This window comes from Vicugna pacos, chromosome 15, assembly GCF_048564905.1.
Source record: "Vicugna pacos chromosome 15, VicPac4, whole genome shotgun sequence".
Classification (NCBI taxonomy): domain Eukaryota; kingdom Metazoa; phylum Chordata; class Mammalia; order Artiodactyla; family Camelidae; genus Vicugna; species Vicugna pacos.
The window spans coordinates 10,843,940-10,856,660 of NC_133001.1; positions in this window are offsets into that span (position 1 = coordinate 10,843,940).

Below are 12,721 nucleotides of genomic sequence, written 5' to 3' on the forward strand. Positions count from 1 at the left end.
TTTTATTATTACTAGTTTTCAAAATCCACTGCAATTTCAGTCTTATTTATCTTGGTTTTGATCTCCTGTTATTGATTATACTCGTTTCAAAATTTTGGGGGGTCTTTTCTCCTTTTTTTGAGGTTTTTAAAAGACGTCTCAACTCAAATTGTTACATTGCCTCAACTTGTTCTTCTGTTGTTGATTATACACTTTTTTCAAGCTTTTTATCTTCCTTCTTTAAAAATTATTTTTAAATTTTATTCCTGCATAGGCTTAGATAGATTAATAAACTCCTTGATGACCACAATAAATAACTGATACTCCGTAAGAAACAATGCCAGAGAGAGATAAGCAAGATGAAGCAGAGGGACCACTCCCAATTACACGAGAAATTCCCTGATGATCAGTGAAATAAACACTGATGGCCTACTAGATAAAGATTTCAAAAAAGTGATCCGAGTACTGAAGGAACTAAGAGTGTGTAGAGATATAAAATATGTCAAAAATGAGATTGAAGCTATAAAGAAGAGCCAAGTAACATTGGAAAACCCACTTGCTAAGATAAGAGCTGATCTAAAGGTTGTACAAAGCAGGATAGATAATGCAGAGGAACAAATAAGTGACCTAGAAGACAGGACAATAGAAAGCACCCAATCAGAACAGCTTAGAGAGAAACAAAAACCAATGAAAACAATATAAGGGACCTAAGGGATAATATAAAGCTTGCCAATCTACACATAATAGGGGTTCCAAAAGGGGAAGAAAGAACAAAGGGTATTGAAAAGGTATTTGAAGAAATCATGACTGAAAACTTCCCAAACCTAAAGAAGGAATCAAAATATCCAAGTACAGGAAGTTCAGAGAGTCTCAAACAGAAGAACCCAAGTAGACCCACACCAAGACATATTATAATCAAGATGGCCAGGGTTAAAAGGATAAAGAAATGATCCTAAAGGCAGCAAGAGAAAAACAGAGTGAGTTACAAGGGAACTCCCATAAGGCTCTCAGCTGATTTCTCTACACAAACACTACAGGCCAGTAGGGAGTGGTTAAGATACATTCAAAGTCTTGAATGAAAAAAAAGATGCAGCCTAGGACACTCTATCCAGCAAGGTTATACTTTAGAACAGGAGAGATGAAGAACTTCATGGACAAGAGAAAACTAGAAGAGTTTAGCATCATTAAGCCTATGCTAAAAGAAATACTGACAGGTCTACTCTAAATAGAAAAGAAGCAGAATGCTACAGAAATGAGAAAATCATGACTGGAAAGGTGATAACTACCATGAATTACAAATAGAATAAACACAAAGTTGTAAAAGAAGACATCTAAATCATAAAGAGTGGGAAAGGAAAGCAAGGAAATATATATTTTTTTTCTTTTCAAAATTTTGTGTTCTTGGTAGGATGGGTTTGAGCTTATAGTACTATCTGTTTAATACAAACAATTATTGTAATGGGTTAATAGACTTACAAAAAAAGGGTAACCGCAAGCCAAAAACTTACAAGTGAGTCACAAAAACTAAATAAAATCCAAGATAATACAAAGGAAAATTATCAAACCACAAAAGGAAGAAGAAAGGAACAAAGAGGAAATACCAAATCAACTGCAAAAATAAATACAAAATGGCAATAAACACACATCATTAATTACTGTAAATGTTAATGGACTAAATGCTCCAGTTGAAAGATGTAGAGTGGCAAACTGGATAATAAAAGAAGAATCGTCAATATGCTGCATACAAGAGACCCTCTGTAGGGAGAAGGATACATATAGATTGAGAGTGAAAGGATGGAAAAGGATATTCCATGCAAATGGAAAAGCCAAGAAAGCAGGTGTAGCAGTACGGACTTCAGACAAAATAGACTTTAATACAAAGGCCATAAAGATAAAGAAGGACATTTTATCATGATTAAAGTAGTAATACAAGATGAGGATATTACACATTAATATATATGCACCCAATATAGTAGCACCTAAGTACATAAAAAATTACTAACAGAGATAAAGGGGGAAATCGATGGGAATACAATCATTATTGGAAATTTTAATACCGCATTAACATCACTAGACAGATCTCCTGGACAGAAAATAAATAAAGCAACAGAGAAATTAAATGATACAATAGAAAAATTAGATTTGGCTATTTTCAGAGCATTACACTCCCCAAAATAGGATATACATTCTTTTCAAGTACACATGGAGCATTTTCTAGGATTGATCATGTACTTGGGCACAAAAGAAGCCTCAACAATTTTAAGAAGATAGAAATTATCTCAAGCATCTTTACTGACCACAATGCCATGAAACTAGAAATCAACAATAGAGAAACAAAGGAGAAAAAAAAAAGGAAAGCATGGAGATTAAACAACATGCTACTAAAAAACAATGGTTCAATGAAGAAGTCAAAGTTGAAATTTTAAAAGTACCTTGAGAGAAATGAAAATGAAAACACAACCACACAAAATTTATGGGACACAGCAAAGGCAGTGCCAAGAGGGAAGTTTATAGCAATACAGGCCCTCCTCAAAAAAAGAAAAAAGAAAAAAAAAACCTATCTCAAATAAACAATCTAACCCACCAACTAAAAGAATTAGAAAAAGAAGAGCAAAAAATCCTGAAGTCAGCAGAAGGAAGGAAATAATAAAGACGAGGGAGGAAATAAATAAAATAGAGATTTTAAAAAATTAGAAAAAAGTCAATCAAACCAAAAGCTCTTTTTTTTGAAAGAATAAATAAAATCAACAAAACTATGGCCAAACTCACAAAGAAGAAAAAGGAGAGAGCACAGATAAGCAAAATAAGAAAGGAAAATGGAGAAAGAACAACAAATAACATAGAAATACAGAATATCATATGAGAATATTATGAAAAAATATATGGAACCAAAATGGATAACCTAGAGGAGATGGACAAGTTTCTGGAAACATACAGTCCACCAAGACTGAATCAAGAAGAAACTGACCGCATGAACAAACCAATCACTAGAAATGAAATCAAATTAGCAATAAAAAAACTTCCCTACAAATAAAAGTCCAGGACCAGATGGCTTCACAGGGGAATTCTACCAAACATACAAAGAACTCATACCAGTCCTTCTCAAACTCTTCCAGAAGACTGAAAAGGAGGGAATACTCCCAAACTCATTCTATGAAGCCACCATCACCCTGATACCAAACCCTGTCAAAGACACCACCAAAAAAGAGAACTACAGACCAATATCACTGATGAACATAGATGCAAAAATCCTAACCACAATATTAGCAAACAGAATCCAACAGCACATAAGAAAGATCATACATCATGATCAAGTGGGATTCATCCCAGGGACACAAGGGTGATTCAACATACACAAATCAATCAATGCAATACAACACATCAACAAGAAGAAGAACAAAACCACATGATCATCTCAATAGATGTAAAAAAAGCATTTGATAGAATTCAACACCCATTTATGATAAAAAAACTCTCACCAAAGTGGGAATAGAGGGAAGGAACATAGCTCAACATAATTAAAGCCATATATGACAAACCTACAGCCAGCATAGTATCAACAATGAGAAACCCAAAAGCTTCCCACTAAAATCTGGGACAAGACAAGGCTGCCCACTATCACCACTCCTATTCAACATAGTCTTGGAAGTCCTAGCCACAGCAATCAGGCAAGAGAGAGAAATAAAAGGGATCCAAATTGGAAAAGAAGAGGTAAAAGTGTCACTATATGCAGATGACATGATACTATATATAGAAAACCCTAAAAGTTCCACACGAAAACTACTAGAAATAACCGAAGAATTCAGCAAGTTAGCAAGTTACAAGATTAACGTTCAAAAATCAATTGCATTTCTCTACACTAATGATGAATCAACAGAAAAAGAAAGTAAAGAAACAATTCCCTTAAAAATAGCACCCAAAGTAATAGAATGCCTAGGAATTAATCTAACCAAGGAGGTGAAAGACTTATACATGGAAAACTATAAAACACTGAGTAAGCAAATGAATGAAGACTTAAACAAAATGGAAAGATATCCCGTGCTCCTGGATTGGAAGAATCAATATTGTTAAAATGGTCATACTGCCCAAGGCAATCTATAGATTTAATGCAATCCCTATCAAATTACCCAGGACATATCTCACAGAACTCGAACAAATCATAGTAAAATTTATATGGAACCACCAAAGACCTAGAATTGCTGAAGAGAAAGAAAGAGGCTGGAGGAATAACTCTCCCAGACTTCAGACAATACTACAAAGCTACAGTAATCAAAAGAGCTGGTATTGGTACAAAAACTGACATATGGACCAATGGAACAGAATAGAAAGCCCAGAAATGAACCCACAAACTTTTTGTCAACTAATACTTGACAAAGGAGGCAAGAATATACAATGGAATAAAGACAGTCTTTTCAGCAAATGGTGTTGGGAAAACTGGACAGCAGCATGTAAATCAGTGAAGCTAGAACACACCCTTACACCATATACAAAAATCAACTCAAAATGGATTAAAGACTTAAACATAAGACAAGATACAATAAACCTCCTAGAGGAAAACATAGGCAAAACATTATCTGACATACATCTCAAAAATGTTCTGTTAGGGCAGTCTACCCAAGCAATAGAAATAAAAGCAAGAATATACAAATGGGACCTAATGAAACTTACAAGCTTCAGCACAGCAAAGAAAACCATAAGTAAAACAAAACGACAACCTATGGAATGGGAGAAAATTTTTGCAAGTGGAACCAACAAAGCTTGATCTCCAGAATATATAAGCAGCTCATACGACATAATAAGAAAAAAAAAAGAATAACCCAATCCCATAATGGGCAGAAGACCTAAACAAGCAATTCTCCAAGGAAGAAATACAAATGATCAATAGGCATATGAAAAAAAAGTGCTCAATATCACTAATTATCAGAGTAATGCAAATCAAAACTACGAGGTATCACCTCACACCAGTCAGAGTGGCCATAATTCAAAAGTCTGCAAGTGAGAAATGCTGGAGAGCTGTGGAGAAAAGGGAACCCTCCTACACTGCTGGTGGGAATGCAGGTTGGTGCAGCTACTGTGGAAAACAGTATGGAGATTCCTCAAAAGACTAGGAATAAACTTACCATATGACCCAGGAATCCTGCTCCTGGGCATGTATTGAGAAGGAGCCCTACTTCAAAAAGAAAACCTGCACCCCAATGTTCATAGCAGCACTATTTACAATAGCCAAGACATGAAAACAGCCTAAATGTCCATCAACAGATAAGTGGATAAAGAAGATGTGATATATTTATTCAATGGAATACTATTCAGCCATAAAAATGACAAAAACGCCATTTGCAGCAACATGGATGTTCCTGGAGAATGTCGTTCTAAGTGAAGTAAGCCAGAAAGAGAAAGAAAATACCATATGAGATTGCTCATATGTGGAAATTAAAAAAAAAGACATAAATACAAAACAGAAATAGACTCATAGACATAGAATATAAACTTGTGGTTGCCAAGTGGGTGGTTGGTGGGAAGGTACAGACTGGGATTTCAAACTTTGTAGATACTGACAGACATGTGCAGAATACAAAGAAAAAAGTTTATGGTGTATAGTACAGAGAAATATGTACAAGATCTTGTGGTAGCTCACAGCAAAAAAAAAAGACTGAATACATGTATGTTCATGCATAACTGAAAAATTGTGCTCTATACTGGAATTTGACACATTGTAAAATGACTATAATTCAGTAAAAAATGTTTTTAGAAAAAGTGAAGTGACTTACACAGTAGAGAAATCAGGATTGGAACCCAGTTTTGTTTGATGCCCAAACTCATTCATTCATTCATTCATTCATTCATTCATTCATTCATTCATCTACAGACTGGGACTTGTGTTGTGGTGTTGAATAGGGGCTAAGTCCTATGTCTGAAACAAGAAGCTAAACAACACTTACTGAAGATTTGAGCAAGACCCTTAGTGGCAGGTTTATGAAGCAGCAGCAGGATGGGACCTGTCATCACCCACTGCTCTCCCTCTAGCCCCTCCCCAGGCTATTTGGGAAGAGGACTGGGAGGCAAGGGTAGGGGTGGTCTTTCTGGCACTCAGGCCATATGTGTGCTGGTATCTCACCATGAGGAAAGGAATGTTTTCCCTTCTTCTATGCCATGTGCAAAGGCTGGGTGACCCATTAGAAGGGAAACCAGTTGCTAGAGGATGGCTGAGATGCAGAACCCACAGGCTCACCCTGTGTTCTTACCAAAATTCAGCATGATGAAGGAAAGGCAACCTGGGCCCCTGAAGGAGAGAAAATGTGGACATAAAACTTGTCCAATGGTCTAGAGAGTTCTGAGGACAGAAGGCCCACTAGAGTTGCTGGTACCAGTAAGACATGGATTATAGGGCAGTGTCCTTGGGAAGAGGAGGGAGCAGCTCTCACCCTATCTTGTTCTCTACAGTCCTTAGAGAATAGTAGAAGCACCCCTAAAGCTTGTCCTCTTCTTTGTTCATTCTTAACAAAGTTCCCTGGTGTTAAAAAGAAAAACCATAGGATCAAAATGACATAAATTGAGCCAAAGCCCATGATACCAAATCTATACTTAATTGTAGTTTTGACCTTCCCCACAAATGTAATCTTTTCAAAATTTGAAGTATAGTTGATTTACAATATTGTGTTAGTTTTAGGTGTACAGCATTATAATTTTTTTCCTGCAGATTATATTCCATTATAGGTTATTACAAAATATTGGGCATAATTCCCTTTGCAATATAGTAAATCCTTGTTGCTTATCTAGTTTATGCTTACTAGTTTGTATCTGTTAATCTCATATTCCTAATTTGTCCCTCCCCCATTTCCTCTCCCCTTTGTTAACCATGTTTGTTTTCTATGTGAATCTCTCTGTTTTTTATATAGATTCATTTGTATTATTTTTTAGATCCCACATGTGAGTGATATCATATAATATTTATTTTTGTGTGTCTCAGCTATTGTAAATAGTATTGCTATGAACATTGGAATGCATGTATCTTTTCTTGGTGGGGGAAGGATAGAAAAGAACTGCTTTATTGCTCTGCCAGGCAAAGGGAGTCACAGCAGGCTAATGCCTTAAAGACTGTGCGTCCCTATCTTTTCAAATTAGAGTTTTCATCTTTTCTGGATATATGCCCAGGAGAGGGATGGTTGGGTCATATGGTAGCTCTATTTTTAATTTTCTAAAGAACCTCCATACTGTATTCCATTGGGATTGCACCAATTTACATTCCCACCAACAGTGTACAAGGGTTCCTTTTTCTCTCCATCCTTTCCAGCATTTATTATTTGTAGACTTTTTGATGATGGCCATTCTGACCTGTGTGAGGTGATACCTCATCGTGATTTTGATTTGCATCTGTCTACTAATTAGTAATATTGAGCATCTTTTCAGGTGCCTGTTGGCCCTCTGTATGGAAGAATGTCTATTTAGGTCTTCTGCACATTTTTTGATTGTTTTGTGTGTGTGTGTGTGTGTGTGTGTGTGTGTGTTTTGATACTGAGTTGTATGAGCTGTTTGTATATTTTGGATATTAACCCCTTGTTGGTTGCCTCATTCACAAATACTTTCTCCCATTCCATAGGTTGCTGTTTTCTTTTGTTAATGGTTTCCTTTGCTGTGCAGAAGTGTTTAAGTTAGATCGGGTCCTATCAGAAATGTAATCTTAATCAACCATTCTCGAATTTTCTCATGAGGCAGTCTGTTACATGAGCACTCTCTGTCCAGTATCGCAACACTTCCCAGGAAGAGGCAATCTGCGTGGTAAAACCCTTGTCATTCCCTTCTTCCCTGGAAGAGGATGTCGTGGCCTGAAAAAAATAAATTCTTTTCTTTTGCTAATACCTCCCTTGCTCCATCCTTCTTCCTATAAAAACTTGCCATTTTTTAACAATTTCCATTTTTTTCCACCCTTCTGTTTACTAGATGGGATGCTGTGCCATTCATGAATCTAACAAAGTCAATTAGATCTTCAAATTTACTGAGTTGAATTTAGTTTTTAGTTTTTTTTTTTAACATTGGACAGATAAAAATAAAAGCCAAAAAACTCTCTAACTTAGAGACTTTGAGCAAGGTGCTGAAATCCACTGAAGCCCTCAGTTTTGCCATCTCTAAAATGGGCCCAAGACTCCCCCAACCCCCACCCCCATCCACTGAGATTTTGTAAGACTTCACTGTAATCAGCCTCAGATGTGTCTCACAAGCCGGCTCACACAGGACACTCTAAACGTGATGTGAAATCTGTTTCCTGTGATTACTCTTTCATCATTTTTCCTGCTTCTTTCCTCTGAGTCTATTCCAGGAATCCCTAAATATCCTGCTTTTATGGATTGCAGCCCTCTTTCTTTATGTCTATGGATTAGAATATTCTAGAGAATTAGAAAAAAACACAGATTCCCACTCAAGGTGCTTCTGATTGAGTGTCTAGAGTAGAGAGTAGGAATCACAAGTTTTAAAAGCCCCACAGGTGGTTCTGATTCATAGCCAGGTGTGAACCCTTCTGCCTCAGTCTACACTTGAAAATTCTGGTCTTTGTTGCCTTTTGTATGGCTTGAACTGGGTGCCACCTGCTCCTTGCTCATATATCACTCCTCTGGTTCTACAGGATGTGTGAGGTTCTCATCTTCACCTGAAAGGCACAGTTATTTCAAGAGGTGCTTGCAAAGAACCTTAATTACTGCTAACACTGCAGCTCAGATTGGTTTATCAGATGTTCTCACCAATCTCATAGGTCCCTGAAAGAAGGGGACTCAGCATAGATTAATTTCATGATCAAGAGGGTGAAGATGTCCTTTCTTAATGGGACCATCTATTCAAATCAGCTCAAAAAATATGTGCTGAGTGTCAGTTAGGTGCTATGTTTGCAAAGGATACTAACCTAGTAAGAGACAACATAATGATGTTTTTAGGAGCTTTGATGACAGACCACTTGGGTTAGGATCCCAGCTCCCTCTGGCTGTGTGACCTCAGGCAAATTACTGAATTTCTCTGAGGTTCTATTTTCTCATATGTAAAATATATCGCATGTTTGTTACATGGATTAAATGATTTACTACATGTAAAGGACTTTAAAAAAAAAAAAAAGAAAATGAGGGTGGCCCCATGACAGGTAGCCCTGAGAAGCCAGGACAGCCAGGGAGAGGGGACACCTTAAAGAAGGAAGAAGAGGGGATGGAGAAGGAAGAAAGTCATCCTCACTTAACAAGTATTTCTATCATTAATATTTTTAATATCTCATTTTGAAGTAATGTCGGACTTAACAAAAGTTGCAAAAGTCTTGTAAAATTTCCTACACCATTCAGTTAGCTTCTTCAAATATTAACCTCTTAGAAACCGTAGCCCAATGATCAAAACCAGGAAATTAACATTGATATTAAACTATTAATTAGTCTATAGATGAATTCTGTAGAATTTAATTCAAATTTAATTTAAAATCAAATCATTTGACTTTCATCAAGCGCCTCACTTTCTGGCCCAGGAGCCCAGCCAGGATCCCACAGCACGTTTAGGTGTCGCACTTCACCAGCCTCCTTGGGCCGGGAACAGCGCCTCTTCTTTGCCTTGCAGGACTGAAGAGTGCTGACTAGTTATTTTGTAGAATGTCTATGAGTTTGAGTTTGTCTGATGTCTCCTCCTGATCAAACTCATTCCTTTTTTAGCAAGAATCCTACAGGAGGTGATCTTAGTGCATTAAAGGAAGTGGTGCAAGATTAGAAGTTTGCATTATTATCCCCCAAAAAGCAGCATGGAAGAACCTGAATGAACAAGATGGCTGTTCTGTACATCCCCTGCTCAACCAGTCGCTGCTTCACCCCCACCCTGCTCACCTGCCTGACTTTCCTTCTAAGTGCTCACATACTTGCCCTCAGCCCCTGGCAGCGGTTGTTCTAATATTTAAATAAGAACGATCTCCACTATGATGGTTTATCCAAGGAGTGATAAGGAGCATGCTGTGCTCCCCTGCTGGCTTTCCTGGCAGCTGAGAAGTGAACTGGACATCAGTTCCTCCTATAACTGGTAACCCACTGTCTCCACCCCGCACCCCAGGAGGGAAGACTGCCGCCGTGTCCTGTCCACCGTCTGCTGCACACGGTGGGGAGTCGCTCCGGGACATTGCTTCAGACAAGTAACCCCCCCCCCCCCCCGGTCTGTTAAACCACTGGTGTCTCTGTTGCTGGCTCTGGGCTCTTTCTTCAGTCTTAAGGCTTGGAAAGTACAAGGCTTACAAACCTGCAGAGCGCAGGCCAGCAATACCCATTGGTAACAATGAGCAAGCAATTTTTAAAAATAACGAAGAATGGCTGATGCCCGGCCGCCTCGCCCCGCCTCCCACTCGCGGACTCGGCAGCTCCTTCCCCGCGCTTCCTTCCTCACGCCCGGCCGTCGAGTGCGCGAGGCCTGCTCCTAGCGCGGTGCGGTGCTTCAGGAAAGGTACGTACACGCTCTCGTGGAAACGGGTCCGGCGATGGTAGACACGCGGCCACCGCCTCTAGAGAAGCGCGGTTGACCTTGGAGAGAAAATCGGGTGTAACAGAATGAACTGAGTGTGGCCGAAGAAAAACACCTACTTGTTCCAGAATATGTGATGCAGGCAAGTGGTCATGATTTCAGTTTGACTTATGTTCTGTCTAATTTTCTCTATGTCATCTTGGAATTTAATGTTTTCACTTAATGTGTCTTGGACCCAACAGCTTTCTACCTGATGTTGGTGAGGCCCCTTGACCTTTCTGGTATTCAGTCTCATCTCTCTGAGTGTGGTGGCGATCACCTGTATTGTAAGGGTTTTTCTCATTTCTCACCCTGCCTGATATTTTAGGAGTGTCTGTCTCCACTGACTACCCCAACCCTCTTCAAAATTCTCCTCTTTTGAGTTCATGGCATTGCCCTCCCCCCCACCACCCAGTCCAGGCATCTCCCCTCCATCCCTGCACACGTTCTCCTCTCTTGAAACCAAAAGCTCCTTCCCTTTTCCTGACCCCTCGTTCCCCTCTGGCTTCTTGGCTTGCTTATCACATGTGGCTCTTCGCTGTCACTCAGGTTTGGATCTTCCCTCCCCTCTCCGAGCCTTCTTGAAAGATGACTGCACACCGCCTACAGCTTCAGCCCTCACACTGATCCCTGGCTGGGAACCTCGTCTGCGTCAGTTTCCTGGAGCTGCTGTTACAAAGCACCACAAACTGCATGGCCTAAACCAACAGAAACTTGTTCTCTAGCGGTTCTGGGGGCTAGAAGCTGAAATCAAGTTGTTGGCAGGCCCATGCCATCTCTGAAGTCTCTGGGGGAGAAATCCTTCCAGACCTTATTCTGGTTTCAGGTGGTTGCTGACAACCCTTGGAGCTTCTTGGTTTGTACACACATTACTCAAACCTCGGCCTCTGTCTTCCCATGGCCTCCTGTCTGTGTGTCTGGGTCTAAATCTCCCTCTCTTTGCAGGGAAACCAGTCATTGGATTAGGGCCCAGTGTGATCTCACCTTCACATGACTAATTACACCTGCAAAAGCCCTGTTTCCAAACGAGGTCACATTCAAAGGTTTCAGGTGAATGTGAAATTTGGGGGGGCACTATTTAGCCCAGTGCACTGCTCTAGATCCCTGTTACCACTTTCCTTTCAACACTTCCTTGTAGATACACAACTGGTGTCTCTAACTCAACATGTCAAAAAGAGAGGTCATGATCTTACCTGTCCAGCCCTGCTTTTTACTGTTCACAGTCATTGCCTTAGTTCAGAATTTGGACTCAAATGCCTGGAAGGACCAAGAAGATAATATAAATCATTGAAGTGCGGGCTGTGACACAATAGGGTGGACTGAGAACCACAGGTCTTCTAAAAGTATTCAGTTTCAATTCTATTTCCTCCCGCAACATGATAGGGAGCTCTCCTTCCTGTTTGCAGTTTTGATTCAGCCCCTCATTGTCTCCATTCTGGATTAAAATGAGAGCTTCCTAAATGTTCTGCCTGCAGGCCCCATCCCATCCACTACAGAGACCATTTCCTAGAATACAGATTAAAACCTGCTATTCCTGCCTCCAAAATGTGCAACGGCTTCCATTATCTACACTGCTGGCTGCTCCCCAGTGTGGAAGCACACTCTGTAGACAGTGTGCAAGAGGGAGGCAGGAGGGGAATTCTGGAACTTCTGTTTCTGTGTATTTACGAACATTGTTTATGTGGATTGACACCAGCACCCTGCTTGGGTCTCAAGTAGTTGTGAGAAGGAGCTGGAGTCTCAGCTCACTGGAAGTGTGAGTGGAGTTCATCCTCAGGCCACATCTTACGGGAGACCAGGGACAGATGTTAGCACCTAGTGTTGGCTAAACAAGCCTTTATAAAGTGTACAAGAGGCTTCAACATTGTTGCAAGGCTGACGGGGATGCTAGTGGTAAAGTACAAACAAAGAAGCAGCTAGGCGGGCCTCACTGCTGGGCCTGCGTGAGCCCCCTGCCCGCTGCTTCACGAGGAAACAGCAGCGACAATCCAAGGAGCCCTGGCAAGAAGCTGGCTGCGCAAGTTCAAAGTTATCAAGAAGATGCTTTGAAATATAAATGTTAATTACAAGATTTGTCGAAGTAAATGTACATTGTGCTTTGAGGATGCGCTTCTGCCAGTAGGAAACCCACGATAAGCACGACATTCAAATATTATAATCTGATTCTTTTTAGGTTATATTTTCCTATATCTTTCATAATATACGTAGATAGCACATAGCACATTAATGTAGTAGTAGGTCA